This window comes from Phalacrocorax carbo, chromosome 2 (genome assembly GCF_963921805.1).
Source record: "Phalacrocorax carbo chromosome 2, bPhaCar2.1, whole genome shotgun sequence".
NCBI lineage: Eukaryota > Metazoa > Chordata > Aves > Suliformes > Phalacrocoracidae > Phalacrocorax > Phalacrocorax carbo.
In genome coordinates this window covers 89,594,276-89,612,627 of record NC_087514.1, presented here as the reverse complement: position 1 = coordinate 89,612,627, position 18,352 = coordinate 89,594,276, and the positions used below count along the sequence as shown (strand labels likewise).

The window sequence follows — 18,352 nt, the reverse complement described above, 5'->3', positions numbered from 1 at the left end:
TGGGAAGGGTTGCTGCAATCTGGAAATTCTTGAGTATTATGCCTGAAAGTAAGAACCGGACTTGCAAGGAGAAGGCAGGAAGGGAAAGAGTGGCTTGCAAGATTTCTTCTTCAAATTTTCTGCTCTGCCTCACGTACTCGTTTTGAGTTTTCTCCAGGTAAGTATTTAAGTATTCCAGCTTATGTTCTAATGAAACCTGATGATTTTTTTCTTGTTTGTTTACAGGTCTTTGCTGTTCTTTAAGGAAGTTCTTCTAAGAACTTCTAAGAAAGGCCAGGAAAATAAATTCCAAAGCCAATTCAATCTTCTGAAACAATCTGTGTTCCTCTGTGCCAATTCTAAAATTACCTACAAGGTATCTTAACGTATTTTACCAATCTGTACATGTATACATCCAAAGTACTTCACTTGCATCCATAGTCTCTGTAAGAACATACAAAATTGAACCAGTTCTGCGTGAACACATCTACAGGTCTCATTCTGGAAAGAAGGTCTTAAAATTTTCCATTGGAAACATTTTCTTTCTGTATTTTAGATGTTCTGTCCTACACATTTGTTCACATTGCACTTTTGTTCAGCACTGAGTGTAACAGGTTCCAAATTTGAACTCTTACAGTCTATTTATATTCCCAAGTAACCATAATTGTTTTGTTGAAGTAAAAAAAAAGGTTTTAATAGATATTCATATTACTTTATCATTATAATATCTTGTGTTGATGAAAAAACACTTCTGTTGTGTTTGCAAATAAAAAAAAAAGTCATCACAGGGCCTCTCACCAGGTCTACTCAGTGTTTCAGATTTTTCCAAAAGAGTAAGATAGGGCATTTGTCATAGTGATGTGAACAGAGACAGGTCATCCATTACCTCCAACCTTACCATCAGACACAGTCTAGCCATATCAAAAATGGTTTCCTTCCTCCACCACAAAAATTCTTTGAGCAGTGCTAAAGATACTCCATGACAAAAAAGTATAAAACCATGAATGGAATGATCAAGAATTGCAACTCCCTGTTCTTTAGCTTATGAATATCTAGTCAAGGTTACACCGGTATTTGCTGGATATGAGTTGGATTGCCCATAAACGTCACTGTAAAAAGGCTGTGGCTAAATCTAACTTAGACATATAAGGTAGGATATTCTTTTTCACAAAAGTACATTTTAGACATAATAATTTATTTAAAGTGGCTTTTATTTGAACACTTTGGTATTATTCATAGAACTGTAGAAATGTCTGTGAGGTAAAAGGTCAGGAAATCAGCAAGATTCCCCACAGCACTGCAAAAATGTATAGGAAGCTGCCCAGTTCACATGAGCAAAATATTTCGGGCTCACAGCTTTAGTGAACTCATCCAGAGTTTGGTGTCAGCTTCTGCTTCACACTCTCCAACATTATTTAGCAAACTTTTCACAAATCTGAAATATCTAACCAAAATGAATAAGGATCTAAACAAATAACTTTTCTCTGCCACCCTTTTCTGAATGCAGCTTTTTGTTATGTGATAGAACATTTAGAGGTTAATTTTGGTTCAGTTTTTGCTGAAGATTTTGCAAGGCTAAAAATACTCGATTTAGAATTACTGTGGCAGGTGAATAAAATGGCAACAACCATCCTTTTTTCAATTCACCTTTGTTCTTTCCCATATTCAAGAACACGAGTAAAGGTTAGGTCAGACAAAGGAAAAGAGAGCAGGGAGGAAAAATCCACATGCTCTAAGTAGAAATAAATACAGATTAAAAGAAAAAATGTCAGCTATAACTATTCCATGTCTTTGGGCAGATTTGCAGTAAGTTAATTCCTTTATTTATACAAGGATGTGAGATTAATCCAGCCAGTTGAAATGTACAGAGTATAATCCAAACATTTCAACTATCTTGGGTCTTCTTTCCTATCCCAAAAGGATTCTAGAAATTCCCTTTCTGCTCTGACAGTTTCCAGGAGGAGAGGAATCTTTTGCTCCTTATTTAGCCTGGTATCTTACCTTCTCTCTGTTCCTGACCTTTCTGTGTGTGATGATTTATGGAGCAGGGAGAAAGTAAGAAGAGAATGCCAAGCACTGCTCAAACAACAGAAGCAAACTTCAGCTGACCTTTCCTGTAACTGGGCAATGTGAGGATAGCTCCTTGCTTTCAGATGACATACAAAAGGATTGGTAAAATCTAATTATTTAATAATCTGTCCTCTCTACTACAAAAAGCCCAAAGTTTGGATAGTACTTTAAGACAGTGCAAATAGCATGTATCTCTGCAGGTGACAGGATTTCATAGCTACAGAAAAAGTAGTTGTAGTTAGATAATGGAAGTTCCTTACTTCGTCAAATGCAAAAGGCTAACATACTCTCCACTGCCTCAGCCCAGCGTATCACCTGAAATGAACAGCATCATTACCTTTCTTGCCCAGCTATAATATTACTGTTTGCTGAGGTCTTACCTTTTTATGTGGAGGCTGAAGTCATCAGCATCCGTTACTACAGTGGATAATATTGAATTATATGATATTTGGCTTTGCCAAAACTTTGGGGTTTTAAACTATGGAAAAGCCTTTGATAGACAAGGTATGCTGGGGCCTTACAGGATCCACCTGTCCCGATGGGGAAAATGGGTCTTCGGGCATAAGCTGGCAGGGCTGATCAAGAGACCATTAAACAAGAGTTGATGGGAAAAGGGGATACCAACAGGATTGCAGTAGGTAAGCCAAGCTTTGGCATGGCATCACCTGAGGGTGGTAATCCTGGTAAGAACATTTATGCTGCTTCTGGGAGCACAGAGGGTTCAGGAGCATATCTGAAATCCTTGCACACAATATGAGAAATAAACAGGATGAACTGGAAGGGTTGGTCAGCTCCCAGAGCTACAATATCATTGGTATTAGTGACGCTTGGTGGAATGAGTCCTACAATTGGAGTGCTTGGATGGAGGGCTACAGGCTGTCAGGAGGGAAAGGCAAGGCAGGCGAGGTGGAGGTCTCGTACTATCTGTAAGGGAGAGGTTTGACTATACAGCCCTTACAGTTAGTAATGATGTGGTTGAGAGCCTCTGGGTAGGGATTAGGGTGATCAAAAACAAAGGAGATGCAGTGTGTGTCTACTACCGGTCACCCAGCCAGGATGTAAGCACTGATGAGTTATTCTAGATGCAATTAGGAGAAATTTCTGGATCGGTAGCCCTTGTCCTTATGGAAGATTTCACCTTCCCAGACATCAGTTGGGAATATCAAACTGCTGTGACAAGAAGGTCTTCAAAATTCTTGAAGTTTGTAGGAGATAACTTCTTGTCACAGTTACTCAGTGAGCCAACAAGGAAAGATGTACTCCTAGACCTGCTATTTGTGAATAGAGAAGGACTCATGGTGGACAGGGACGTGATGGTAGGTGGCTGTCTTGGCCACAGTGATTGTGAAATAGTTGAGTTTAAAATTTTCAGTGTAATGAGAAAAAAGGACAGTAGAGTTGCTACCCTGGACTTCAGAAGAGGAAATTTTAAGGTATTCAGGGACCTATTTAGCAAAATACCCTGGGAATCTGCTTTTGGGGTCTTAGGAGTACACAAGTGCTGGTAAGTCTTTAAGAACCACATTTTAGAAACACAGAAGCCAGCAATTCCACTGTGTCATAAGTCAAGTAAGCAGGGCAGAAGACCAGCTTGGCTGAACAGGGAACTCCTCATGGAGCTCAAGAGGAAAAAGAAATTGTTTGATCTCTGGAAGCAAGGTCAGGCTTCACAAGAAGAGTGCAGAACTGTGGTTCACTTATGCACTGAGGAGACAGGAAAGGTCAAAGCTCAGTTAGAGTTGACACTGGCTAGTGTTGTTTCAGATAACAAGAAGGTCTTTTTTAAGTACATTAATAGCAAAAGGAGGTCTCAAAGAAACATTGGACTGATATTTGTTGAAGGTGGTCATCTGACTGATATGGATGAAGAAAAAGTGGAGACATTCAATGTTTTTTTGCCTCAGTCTTTAATAATACTGATAGACCTTGAGCTGCCTGGTCCCTTGAGTCAGAGGACCACAAGTGTGGGAACAGTGACTTTCCATTTGTGGACACTGAAATTGTAAGACTCCAGTTGTATCAACTGTATCTTCAGAAGTCCATGGGGCCTGATGGGATTCATCTCAGAGTACTGAAGGAGCTAGCAGATGTTATGGCAGGATCCCTTTCAACATCTACCAAAAGTCTTAGGAGTCTGGCAAGGTCCCTGCTGACTGGAAGCTAGCCAATGCTGTTTCAGTCTAAAAGAAGGGCATGAGGGAAGACCCAGGGAACTACAGACCTATTAGTCTAACCTCAGTTCCTAGAAAAATTATGGAGAAGATTATACTGGGTACTACTGAAAGGCATTAAAGGATAATACAATAACCAGGCGCAGTCAGTGTGGGTTCACAAAGGGAAAGACCCGTTTAACTAATTTGATATCTTTCTATGATAGGGTCACCCAACTAGTGGATGAAGGGAAGGCAGTGGATGTAGTTTTCATGGATTTTAGTAAGGCTTTTGATACTTTCCTTCACAGCATCCTTCTGTTCAAGCTCCCCAACTGTGGGATGAGCGGGTTCATGGTGCACTAGTTGAAGAACTGGCTGAAGGGCAGAGCTCAAAGGGTTGTAGTGAATGGGGTTACACTGGGCTGGCAACCGGTCACCATCTGTGTGCCCCAGGGTTCAAATCTAGGGACCAGTTCTGTTCCATATATTTATCAACAGTCTGGATGCAGGAGTTGAATGCGCCATTAGTGAGTTTGCTGGTGATACCAAACTGGGAAGTGCTGTTGACTCTTCTGAGGGCAAAGATGCCTTGCCCAGGGATCTAGATAGATTGGAGCATTGGGCTATGATTAATGGGGTGAAATTTAAAAAGTCAAAATGCCAGATTCTGCACCTAGGATAGAGTAACACCAGTCACAAGTATAAACTGGAAGAGGAGTAGCTGGAGAGTGTCCCTGCAAAAGGGATCTGGGGGTGCTGGTTGACAGCAGGCTCAGTATGAGTCAGCAGCGTGCCCTGGCAGCCAAGGGGACACACCGCGTCCTGGAGAGCATCAAACACACTATAAACCAGCCGGTCAAAAGAGGGGATTATCCCACTGTATTCAGCATTGGTGCAGCCTCACCGTGAGTACTCTGTGAAGTTCTGGGCCCCAATTTAGGAAGGATGTGAAGGTCCTGGAGTGCATCTGGAGGAGGGCAACAAAGCTGGTGAAGGGGCTGGAAAGAATGTCTTATGAGGACTGGCTAAGGGGTTTGGGCTTGCCTAGTTTGGAGAGGAGGAGGCTGAGGAGGGACCTCATTGCTCTCTACAGCTTCCTGAGGAGGAGAAGCTGAGAGGGAGGTGCAGACCTCTTCTCCCTGGTACCCAGTGGTAGGACTCATGGGAATGGTTCAAAGCTGCACCAGGGGAGGTGTAGAGTGGACATTAGGAAGCATTTCTTTACCGAGAGGGTGGTCAAACACTGGAACAGGTTTCCTAGAGAGGTGGTCAATGCCACAAGCCTGACAGTGTTTCAGAGGCATTTGGAAAATGCTTTTAATAATGTGCTTTAACTTTTTGTCAGCCCTGAATTGTTCAGGTAGTTGGAGTAGATGAACATTGTAGATCCCTTCCAACTGAAATATTCTATTCTATTTTAATTTTTCTTTTGATAATTAAGTGAAAATATTTTTCACGGAGTAGCTTACTCCATAACCCTTCCTTCCAATCCAGTATCTCACTAAGTACATTTCCTTGAGTTCTTTTAGTGGGGCAAATGACCACACATGCAGAGTAGGGTTAGAAAGTAGTTGCCACAAACATATTGAAGCAATTAATACTCATGCCTTTCCTGTTTTACCACCCAGAAACAAAGATGGGCTTTATTGCTCCAGTTTATATTGTCACCGTTTTTGCTCTCCTAAACACAGAAATTCTAGGAAAACAACCTCAACAAATAAGCAAGTTTCCAGCAATAAAGAAAAAGTAAACAGGAAAGAGGAAAAATGGAATGAAGTGAAGACATTGAACATTTTCAGAAACTTGTCTTTGGTGATTTGTGTTCACAGTAACAGGCTAGGGAAATAGCTGTGGAAACAGATGGACTGGCTTTGCTCTGTATTCCACTGGTACAATGTAGGAGCAATGTTTGTGGTCACAAGTTTGCAGAAGAGAGCTCACAGCAGTTCCAGAATTTATCAATACCTTCTGAGATTTAATAGAACAACCAGTCTTTTTTATATGATTGACACTGATAAGAACTGTGGATTTTCTTTCATTTTCAGTTATCAGGTACATCAACAAATATGCATACCACATATATTAGGTCACTCTTCTGCTATCTTCTATGTTTTATAATGGGGAAGCAACAGAAAAGGCAGAATCATTTGCTCAGATTCATTTCTCTTGATTCGCATACCTTGACCCACAGATCACTTTGGATCCACATTCAATTACCTAGCATTCACAAACTGAATGTTACTATTATGTCCCCAAAGTTTCATAAATTTTGTGCTGGAAATACACAGCTTACTACTCAGTATTGCTTTTTCTTATCCCACTGTTAAAGGTTTACTTCTATAACAACAAAAACCAGCCAAAAATGACTTGAACTGAATGGCATGATAGTACACAAAGCAACGAATAATAAACATTACCCTGAAAGCAAGTCTGGTGATTTTTTTTGCAGGCCATTTGTGAGGTAAAAGAGAAACACAAATGTGAAAACGTGGGTTTTGATCAATAACTGTACTTACAAGAAACATCAACTTGGCTCTGAATTTGCTGAGTGGAATTGCAGAAGGCTAATTTCCTTGCCTCATATAAATTCTGATGAATTTGTTCTGATGGAAAATTGCTAACTTAATACCTTAAGCAAAGGCCAAATCTTTATTTTCCACATGCAGTAGAAAGTTTTACACAGTGCTTAAAAATTTACAAACTATACTTAAAAATTCTGGCAGATTTTAGAAAGCATTCTACATTCAAAAAATTATCCAGTTTAACTTTGTAAATCAGACAGACTATGGCTATGAAACTGCTTGACACTTCTTAGTCTCCCTGACTTCTCTCAGGGGGCAGGTGCAAAATATCATGGCTGCACCATGGGTCTGAGAATCTTTCCCAGAGTATAAAACCTCAACCCTCCCCAAGCATACCAAGATTTAGGGTTGGGAACCTGACCCTTCTCTCTGACATGACACTGTGTTGCATAAAAATGTCTTCTTTTTATTCTTTTTTTCCTTTTTTCCCCAAGATTGTTCCTGTTTAACCCGTCAGCTTTCAAGGAGGAAGCAATGAATCAGATCAGAAAGCATGAAGGAGTAGGAAATTCTTTCCTAAAGTTGTCATATTATCTTTTTGACCACCTGGCCTGAAATTCAGACACAACAGAGAACATTTGTGTTTTGTATTTTAAAATTAACCCCGTTGCTACTTCAGGGTAATGTAAGACCTTTTCTGATTTTTGAGGGGAGATGGAAAGGAGGAGTAAATTCATCATACTTAAAACTCAAAAGACAGCATTACTCTGACCTTGACTATACACTTCATTAACCATGAACTATTTTCTGTTCAGTTGCCTTTTCATATCAAAGCAGCAGTTCATAACGAATATGTTTCTTCCTCCCTCCCTTTCCTTGCAAAAAATATTATACAGTTGTTATTTCTTACTAAATGTGACTTTAGGGAATCCTTTTTTACATAGAAGTAGATTAAAAGTAAACTTTTAGTATTACTAATTTCAGCATAGGAGGAGAAAAAAAAAAGGACTTAAACCCCTCCAGATTCTTATTTTGATAAATTGTAGTTTTGCCATGAGAACTATGAATTTATCATTGTTTAATTATACATGTTACATGGTGTTACTCCTGGTTTGGTTTATCTGAAAAGACTTCAGTAGTATTAATACTGACTTCCCCACTGTACAGCAAGGGAGAATAGCTCTATAATTACGCTATTTCATAGTTGGATTTGGGATTTGGAGAGGGGGTTAATATCTTCTAAATTCAAATTCAGGCAGAACTGTATTTCCTTCCTCTGTGCCTAGATGAGTAAAATATTACACTTAAATAAGTGATATAAGAGTCTAAACCAGCATCTGTTGTGGTGTATAAAATGAAAATTAAAAAGCATAACAAAAAGTATTTTTGTCAACTTTGATGGGCTTTTGAAGAAGTCCTTATCCAAATGAAGTCATGAGAACTGCATAGGGGTCATGGCAGTCTATGAACCTACCTTTTTTTGCAAGAAACATAGTCCCTCATATCTTCTGGCTTTTGTCACCAAGACTAAAAGTAAGCAAGCAAGGAATATAATTATCATGTCAATTCCTTATGACTTAAATATATATCTGAAACTTAATGCTGGCCTAAGAAAATGTGAGTGCTTTTCTACTGAAGCCATAGGTTAAAAAATAATTTAAAAAAAAAAAAAAAAGTAGAATTACAGTTGTAGTTTAACGCCAGCAGGCAACCAAGCACCACACAGTCACTCACTTTTTCCTCCCTGGTGGGAAGGGGAGAGAATCAGAAGGGTGGAAGTGAGAAAACTCATATGTTGAGATAAAGACACTTTAAAAACTAAAGCAAAAGCCACGCTCAAGCAAAGCAAAACAAGGAATTCATTCACTACCTCCCATCGGAAGGCAGGTGTTCAGCCATCTCCAGGAAAGCAGGGCCCTGTCACATGTAACAGTTACTTGGGAAGACAAACACCATCACTCCGAACATCCCCTCCTTCCTTCTTCTTTCCCAAGATTTATATGCTGAGCATGATGCCATATGGTACGGAATATCTCTTCAGTCAGTTGGGGGTCAGCTGTCCTGGCTCTGTCCCCTCCCAACTTCTTGTGCACCCCCAGACTACTTACTGGTGGGGTGGGGTGAGAAGCAGGAAAGGCCTTGACTCTGTGTAAGCACTGCCCAGCAGTAACTAAAACATCCCTGTTATCAACACTGTTTCCAGGAGAAACCCAAAACATAGCCCAATACTAGCTACTATGAAGAAAATTAACTCTACCCCAGCCAAAACCAGCGCAGCAGTAAAAAGTGTATGGTGATAAAAAGCTGCAGTTATTCAATACTACTGTCACTGCACAGACAACTTACTGGAAAAGAAATTTTCAAAACACTGATGAGGTTTATGATGAAGTCTGATAGAAATTTTGTCTTGTTGTGATGTTGAAGTGTGATACTTTTTTAAGGTCTCTGGAAAAATCAGACAAATTATTCATTGAAATAATTGCCTAAAAACATAAGGCATGACTAAAATGTTGCAGTATCAATTTGCCACATGGACTCAGGTGAAACTATAAACTTCCTTAATGATTGGTTTCTTCAGTTTTGGTACATGGGTATGCACAAGATAAATGTAACTAGCTAATTGCTAAGAGCCAGAAAAGTGAAGTGGAGAATCTGCTTGTTTGCTTCTTGTAATTTCAAACACTGTTGCTAGTATTTGTGACACAATAGTGCTGAACTAGTGCATCTTTTACCATCCAGAACACAGGAAAACACGTGGGGATGTGAATCCAACTGGATCTTTTCATTTTGACCATGAAAATTAAGAATAAGAAAAAAAATGTATAGGCTTAAGAATACATCTCTGGCAAGATGTGCATTTCATCAGTGATTCTGTACCTCGTTGCATTTTGCTTTCGAGTATGCATGACTTGCTTTTATTTTTAGGACACTAGAGGACGCTCAGGAGTCAGGATTGATTGGTGTTTTTTTTTTTAACAGGCTGAACAAATTAGAAAAGCAACAACGGGATGGGTGCTGTAAGAAAGTACCCACTGTTCCTTGATGCAGCTTTAGGGCCTTCAGATGAGCTACATCAAGATTAATTCTGATCTTAGAGGACTATGCTTACATATGTGAACTTTTAAGGACTTGAATACATGCTTTGTAATAATTTTCATGCTCATGAAAAATTAGCTCCTTGCCTTTTTCTCTTCGTGCCCCAAAAGGCCTAGGAAGTTGTTTGGCGTTGGTTTAGGTTTACTTATTTTTTTTTAGTTTAACACTTTTGCTTATAGCTCTGTATTTGAGACTTCATTTATCATCCTACTTCCTTGCTATGGCTGCTACTCGTAAATATTTTTAGTAAAACATCATTTAAGAGTAGACAGATATACCTTCTCTTTTTTTTCCTTCTAATTTACAATTTCTTAATATTCTGTTTATAGTTTATTTGGTAAAGCCTTACTTAAAAAATCACATAGGGTGTTTCAACAGATTTATTCTATATGGAAGCTAGCTTCTAGATGGTCAGCATTCTGGAATAGCTTAGCAGACCTTAATGTTATAAAGATTTCATACTATCTTGGAGTTAAAGCAGTGCGTTCTGCTCAAGAGAATTACAATATATCTTCTACTAACTGTAAAATGTAGAGTAGCTAAATTTTACAACAGAATTAAAGTAAATCTGCATCTTTGTCACTATGAGAACAATTCTCCCCACCATTGTTTTCTATCAAACATAAAGTTTGTCTTCAGCATTTCTACAGAATCATAGAAAAACATAAGTTGGACGGGGCCTCCGGCGACCATCCAGTCCAACTTTCTACTCAAGGCTTGTTACCTCCTCCCCCCACCAATCAGGTTGATCGGGGTAGTGTCCAGCTGAGTTTAAGTATCTCTAAGAGCAGAAATTCCATAGGCTTTCCAGGCACCTGTTCCATCTGTTTGACCATTGTTATGATGAAAACATTTTCCCTGTATCTAGTCAGAATTTCCCCGTGTTCCAGCTTGCATCCATTACCTCTTCTACTTCCACTGTGCACCTCTGTGAACAGCCTTCCTCCACCTTTCTATATTGACCCAATGTTATGTCGATATCATTGTACTGGAGAGCCCCAAGCTGGATACAGTACTTCATACTTGATCTCGCAGGAGTTGAGTAGAGTACAAGATTCACTTTGCTCATACTATTGGCTGTCCTACTGATAATCCAGACAAGTATGCAGATGGCCTTCATTGCTGCAATAACGAGCTGCTGACTCCTCCAGTTTAACTGTTTTTTCACCTGGAAACCCAGGTCCTGCCTTCTGCAAATCTACATTCTAGCCAGCTGGCACCAAGACTGTAGTCCTGCATGAGTGTATTCCATCCCAGATGCAGAAGTCTATATTTACCAAAGCTGAACTTCATTCAGTTCTTGTTATCCCTTTCCTCTGGCTTGTGTTGCCTTTTGCACAGCAACCCCACCACCCAGCCTTTCTTCCGATCACAATTGTCCAGAAATGTACTGAAAGCGCACTCTGTATAAACATCCAGTTTGTTAGTGAAGACCTCCCAGGACACGCGGTAAGGCTGACCAGCCTGTAGTTCTGTGGATCCTACTTTCCCATCTTTAAGATGGTGGTATAATTTCCCTATTTCAAATTATCAGCAACCTCACAAAGACAGCAGCTAAGTCCCCTGACACCCTTGCATGCATCCTGTCTGGCCCCTTGACCTTGTGTACATCCATATGGCTTAAGTGCACCTTCTGTTGGTCTTACCTTTATTGTTAGAAATGCTTTTCTCCCACAGATTCTGATAGCAGACTTGAAGACCTAGGAGGCACGTGGGCAAACCTATTCAGTGAAAGAAAGAAGAGGTAAAACAATATTGGGTACCTTGTCTTTCCATGTCATTTGTCACTACCTTTCCAGCCCCACTGAGAAATGGTCCCACATTTCTTTTGCCTTCCTTTGGTGCCAGTGTGCTTATAGAAGCTCTTCTGGCTGCCCTTCACATCCCTCACTAGTTCCAACTCCAGCTGAGCTTTGGCTTTCCTAGCTCCATTCCTGCACACTTGGGCAATGCTTCTGTATTCCTACCAGCTATACTATCCCTGCTTCCACCTTCTGTGTTCTTCCTTTATCTAGTTGAGCTTAATCAGGAGTTCCTTCCTGATCCATGCTGGCCTTCTGCCATGCTTGCTATGATAGTCCTTGAAATATCAGCTTTCGCACTGGACCAGATTCTCTGCAATTCTTTGAAATTTTCCTTCTTGATAGTATGCTTCAATTTAATTTTCTTTTTTTTTTAATTTTTCTTTCATTATAATTTCAGCTAATTTAATTTAGGTACTGTAATAGCTACAGGGAGATCAATAAAGTTACACAACTGTGAAACAGGAGTGACACAGCAACAGATCAGCTCAGCACTACCTCTTATAATTGCCTGACACTTTTCATGGCCTACTGCTTAGTAAAACAGAATTTTGCCAAACGTCCAACATTTCAACCTGTGGTGAGTTTTGGGGATGCTTCAGTTTGGCTGTTTCTAAGAATAAGATGAGGAAAGAAAAAAAAAACAGAGTGACAAAAAACAATTGCCAGTGGTGACTGAATAGTACATACTGGAACTCATAATTCAGGCTGTCTTATCCAGTGTCAATACCAAGCAAAAGCCACATAACTGAGACAAGGAAAAGCTCTGGGTAGATATGTTTCCAAACACACGGGTACTAGAATCTAGCACATCACACATAAGCAAGGTATAGCTGACCACCATCATCATCTGCAAAGCTACAGCCTACCGAAGAACATAGTTCCCTGAGGCTAATTTCCTTTGTGGTGAGACGTGAGCTACCAGCTCTGGTAATGATGCATCAGGACTCTGTTTCTCACGGATCCTGCCTGCCAGCTAAACTGACCACTCCACAGTGCCTGGTGGATCTCAGGAGGAGCACTTGTTTTCCCCTTTGCAAAGCTGAGGCTCTGGTTGAATTCCCATTGGCATTTCAAATACAAATATTTCAGAGTAGAAGTGGAAAGAGTCCCATGTTTATGTTAAAAAAAAGCTAAAAAAAAAAGTGATACGTAGCCATCACAATCACTTCCAGTCTCAGCACTGCTGATACTTTTATAATCCATAATTATATACACGTCTAAATGTTGATTCTTATAGAGAATTAAAGTCACCCCAGTGTTTCATGATAAAATATTTCTTGAATGTGGTAAAATTTGTTTGACTTCTTAAAGTCCACAGCCAGGAGGATTGGCAACACCCCTCTAAAAGAAAGTGAAAAGTCTCATCTAGTAGCTCCTACGTAGTAGGCCTTTAACAGAACAAATAGTTGGGAATAGTATTTTAATATAACAAACCTGAGGAATTTCACTGTAACATGTTGAACCATGGTTGAGCATAAATGCACACAGATGCCTAACTTTAACACAGCACAGCTTATTTCCAACACCAGTGAGGTATTGTTAAACTGCTTCACCGCACAGGTGGAGGGTATAATTTTGAAGGCTACTGAACACCGTGAATCTCCCAATGTATCACAATTACAGAAACACCTGTGTTAAATAACTTTGCGCTGATTCACTATGAAAATGCATGGTGTTCAACAGTCCTTAGAATTAAATGCCTTGCCAAAAAGCCACAGGTGTACACCACAGGAGCACATGATAATGTAATTGTGAAGGATGTGATGACAGCTCTCCATCCATAATACCACCTTCCCAAGATGCACTCATGCATCTATTTTATATTTAGGTATTTTCTCACTGTAGCTTTAGAGTCATCTAAGCAAGCAGTACCAATTCCAAAAGGAGCACTAAACAGGAAAGAAACAAAAAAAAAATAACATGTAATTCAGGTTTGAAACTGATTGAATCCAGTCTAGGAAAGGACAAAATAAAACCACCATCCGCTCACACCCCCACCCCCACCCCTCAAAAAAAACCAAACACAAACACAAAAACCACACCCTAATGCTTTAAACAGATAAGTTTGGTCTTTAACCTTTTTAAACTGAGGGTCTGCCAAATGCTTTCCGTACAGAAAGTGCTACTACAGAAACTACTGACAAGATAAATACTTTGAACCTGTTGAACAATATAGCCAAATTGTATTAATCCATTAAAATCTACAGGTTAGTTTAAAAATTCTATGACTATTGTACATTTCTATTGTACAAAGAAATTGAGAGTGAGTTTTAAAGAAATGTATTTGGGTTCTGTAGACACTGACTGATGTTAGTCCTATTCTTTGAAACAGAATTTTTGCAAGGACTAATTACCACTTAGGAAATTTTGGAAGTTACACAATGTGAAAATTCCAGAAACTTTCCAGAGCTTTTAATCAGAAGTTTGTGAGCAGTCTGAAGAAAATAACCAAGCATAGCTAGTAGAGAACATTCTTCTGTTTCACAATTACAAAATAAAGAAAATTAAATATGTATATATATATTCTACATGAAGTCTTTCAATCAATAACCAGAAAATTACAGTGTCCTAAAAGATTCTGTAGAATGATAAAGCTCTCAGTAGCAATTGTCAAATCACACATGTATCCATCTCTACAAACATGTACTACCTTTTGTTTTATTGGGTTTTGTGGAGCAGATAGCCTAAAGGTTCAGCCAGGAAGACTTAATTTTCTCACCATTATAATTATAAGCTCCTGCACTGCCAGAGTGGATGACTGAATGAAGGCAGGCTCCATAGGTATGTATAACTCAGGAATGGATGAGAGTTCAGCTAGCACTAGTAAGGGAAAGAGGGAACTCAGATGGACCAGTTTTCCTCTTGCTCCTCTCGGCTTCTGGTATGGCTTTTGATCTGAATCTTTTCTACAAGTTTGGGTCATTTCATGGCTACATGCACAGGTACAGAAATTTGCATAGCATCTAAACTGTGCAAAACATTTTTATTAGTTCAAGTGTTTTTACTTCATTTTAATTACAAAAGTCAAGGGTAGCATCATCCCAAGTAGCTACAAATTTGTGACAAGTTCAGTCCAAGATCCTTGTATTATAGTTGAAACTTTGTGTTTAGTTCCCTCCCTTGTGTTTCCCTGTTTTCAGTATTGATGACGTTCACTTACCTTTTACCCACAGCCTAATTATTAAAATGTTGAATAGGAATTCTGTGGAATGAGCAAATCTGTCACCCTCAATCTGCAAATATGCTAAAAGAATGAAGAAAAAGGATCATAGAAGAAACTCTTCCCATCCTCAATAACCACTGTCTGTCAGATTCATGTCATTTAATTACCATAAATGTGAATCAGTAACTTCTTCCATTAATTTTTATCTAATTGTCCACTTAAATCTGGTGCAAAGTCTCTCCTCAAAGTGCTGAATACTGAGTACTATTGAGATTTTCCCTCATACTACTGCTTCGCTAATGCCCCCCTCAGCCCTTTTTAACTCCTCTGTGCGTATATGTTCACACACACACACACACACACACACACACACACACACACACACACACACACACACACACTGGGTCTTCTCAACAATATTATCTGGAGCGTGTTTTAGAAAAAAGCTTCTACCATGTCAGAGTCTTTAAGGTACTATGGTTTTAATAGCTATCAACTTGATGGATACCAAGGTTAACAAATGGTAGACTTCAAGAATGAAACTGTAAGACTGACTGAAAAGCCAGGGTCTTTGCAATAAGAGTTGCACTTTCTGATGGACACAGTAGATAACACTCATTGACCAGTGCCCCCTGATCTCTGTGGGTATATTGAGAAAACTCAAAAAACAGAAAATACATTTCCCCTTATATTCAGCTCCACACATGGCAGTTGCATGTTCTCTTCACTCTTTGCTAGGTAAAAACCTGGCTGGACGGCCAAGCCCAAAGAGCTGTAGTGAATAGAGTTAAATCCAGTTGGCAGCCAGTCACAAGTGGTGTTCCCCAGGGCTCAGTAATGGGCCCCATTCAGTTTCATATCTTTATCAATGATCTGGACAAGAGGATCAGGTGCACCCTCAGAAAGTTTGCAGATGACACCAAGTGGGGAAGGAGTGTTGATCTACTTGAGGGTAGAAAGGATCTGCAGAGGCATCTGGACAGGCTGGATCGATGGGCTGAGACCAACTGTATGAGATTCAAAAAGGCTGTGCTGGGTCCTGCACTTGGGTCACAACAACCCCATGCAACGCTACAGGCTTGGCGGAGAGTGGCTGAAGAGCTGCCTGGTGGACAGAGACCTGGAAGTGTTGGTCAACAGCCAGCTGAATATGACCCAGCAGTGTGCCCAGGTGTCCAAGGCGGCCAACAACATCCTGGCTTGTATCAGAAATAGTGTGACCAGCAGGACTAAGGAAGTGATTGTCCCCCCATCCCCCACTGGTGAGGCTTCCCCTTGAATAGTGTGTTCAGTTTTGGACCCCTCACTACAAGAAAGACATTGAGGTGCTGGAGTGTGTGCAAAGAAGGGCAACAAAGGTGGTGAAGGGTCTGGAAAGCAGGTCTTATGAGTCAGCTGAGGGAGCTGGGGTTGTTTAGTCTGGAGAAGAGGAGGCTGAGGGGAGAACTTATTGCTCTCTACAACTGCCTGGAAGGAGGTTGTAGCGAGGTAGGTGTTGGTCTCTTCTCCCAAATAACAAGTGATAGGACAAGAGGAAATGGCCCCAGGTTGCACCAGGGGAGGTTCAGATTGGATATTAGAGAAAATCTCTTCATGGAAAGCGTTGTCGAACATTGGAACAGGCTGCCCAGGGAGGTGGTGGAGTCTCCATCCCTGGGGGCGCCTGTAGATGTGGCACTCAGGGACATGGTTGAGGATAAACTTGGCAGTGACAGGTTAGTGGTTGGACTTCATGATCTTAAAGGTCTTTTCCAACCTAAATGATTCCGTGAGTCTATGTTTCTGATTTTCTGCTCTTTGCTTTTGCAGTATTGATGTTTTCATGCAACACACCGTTTCTCAGCCCAGCTTGTCTTCCTTCTTGATCGTGTAGTCAAACCTTAATCCTGCTCTTTTGAACATCACAGACTAAAGTAATTCAGTATTATGCATTCCTTTCCAAGTCATAGAATAGGATAAGACAGGTCATGAGGAAACAAATCTTTGCTGACAAGTAAATAATTTTGATAACCTAACTGCCAAATATGACAAAAATCAAAAGACACACGGAAATTGATTTAACTAAGCAATATTTCATTCTTTGCTTGCATGCTTCTGATCAGTGTGCTTTCATCACAATATAGAATAATAGACAAAAGTTTCTGTCCTTGTTCCAGTGAAAAACAAGGCCAAACTACAGGGACAAAAATTCCTGTGCTTAAATGTATCTACACTGTAGTCCCACATACGTGAAAGTGCATGGCCATAAAGGAGAAAGTTAAGCACATACCTAGGTCCTTTGAGGATCAGGGAATCTAAAAAAAAAATCAATGATACATTGAAGTGAGTACAGCTGCATCAATTTCTATCCATATTGTCTAGAACAGGGCAGTAAGATATTCTCAGAGAGCAGTAAAGATTTTTAGAGGAATAATATACAACATATCATTAAAATGTCAATGTTTACCACCTATCCTGAAAAAAAACAACTATTTTGGGCTCTAGTTAAAACACATTGAAGAATATAAGCTATATTCAAGAACACAGCTGTCATGGAATTAAGTGTACACTTTATAAATTTATGAAAACCATCTCCTGGTTAAATTACTGTGATGGCTTAATTTGAGTTGTATAGAAGCTAACAGGAAAAACCTCAATGGTGGTGAGGTAAGCCAGTCTTCAAGAAAATTAATTTACTCAAAGATGATTTCTTAGCTTTTATAATTTTAATTTGTCCCCGTCCACCCATCCATCCACCTGTTGTTGCACTTGCTGTCCCAGAACAGTGGAAACAAAAGCATTATTGGAATTTAAAGGCATCTCCTTTTTTCTTAAGCAGATTATTACTAGACAGAAACATGGCAACCCACAAAGGTTTTTAAATGTTTTTTGAAAATTCTGGTCCACCCTAGGTCACTATAAAATAATCAACAATTTCAAGAGTCTTGTGTGCTGCCTCCTTATTCAAAGTCATTTTTAGCTGCATTCTTTCTTCACTTAAACAAATACTGTTTGGTTGCAAAAAGTTGACTGATCACTGTACTCGTCATATCTCACAGGCCGTTGCATATGAGTAAGTACAATAGATATGCATGCACTGTGTTTAAGATAATTTCTGGTTTAGGACTGGTAAAAGCCTGAAAATTGGTACTTCAGTGGATGCACTTACAGAGACCAAAAGGACAACAGCTGTGCAGCTAGACCTGTAATCATGACAACAGTTAGAAATTAATTCATTCTATCCATGTGATTGTTGTCCAGGGACAACAGTGTTAAATTAGTTTCGTAAGATGGTTACATATTGCACTGTTTAATCATTTTAGGAAGAGACTTACATTAAAGGAGCTGGATAGTTTTGATAATTTCTTCTGGGTATAGAAAGAAAAAAGTAACTAAGATTGTACTCTGTAGTTCATTAGATACTACATCAATTGCTTTGATATTTTCTGAAATATTAGCTGCATAAAATTAAAGGTTGTTGTTTTCATATTCCCATTAATCTAAGGCTACCTGCAGCTGTTTCTTAGAGGAAGAAAACACAAGCACTGCAGTGGTGAACAAGCTCTAAATACCTTTATATCAGCA

General features: G+C 39.6%; 1 long non-coding RNA gene across 2 annotated transcripts in view; it reads right to left on the bottom strand.

The window, feature by feature from the left end:
- The window catches only part of LOC135311722 (uncharacterized), a 113,674-nt gene that overhangs the window by 90,143 nt on the left and 5,179 nt on the right, over positions 1-18,352 (bottom strand). For both annotated transcript variants that reach the window (XR_010371309.1, XR_010371310.1), the window contains exon 2: positions 11,467-11,541. This is a non-coding gene — a long non-coding RNA (uncharacterized LOC135311722). The remainder of the gene's footprint in view (positions 1-11,466; positions 11,542-18,352) is intronic.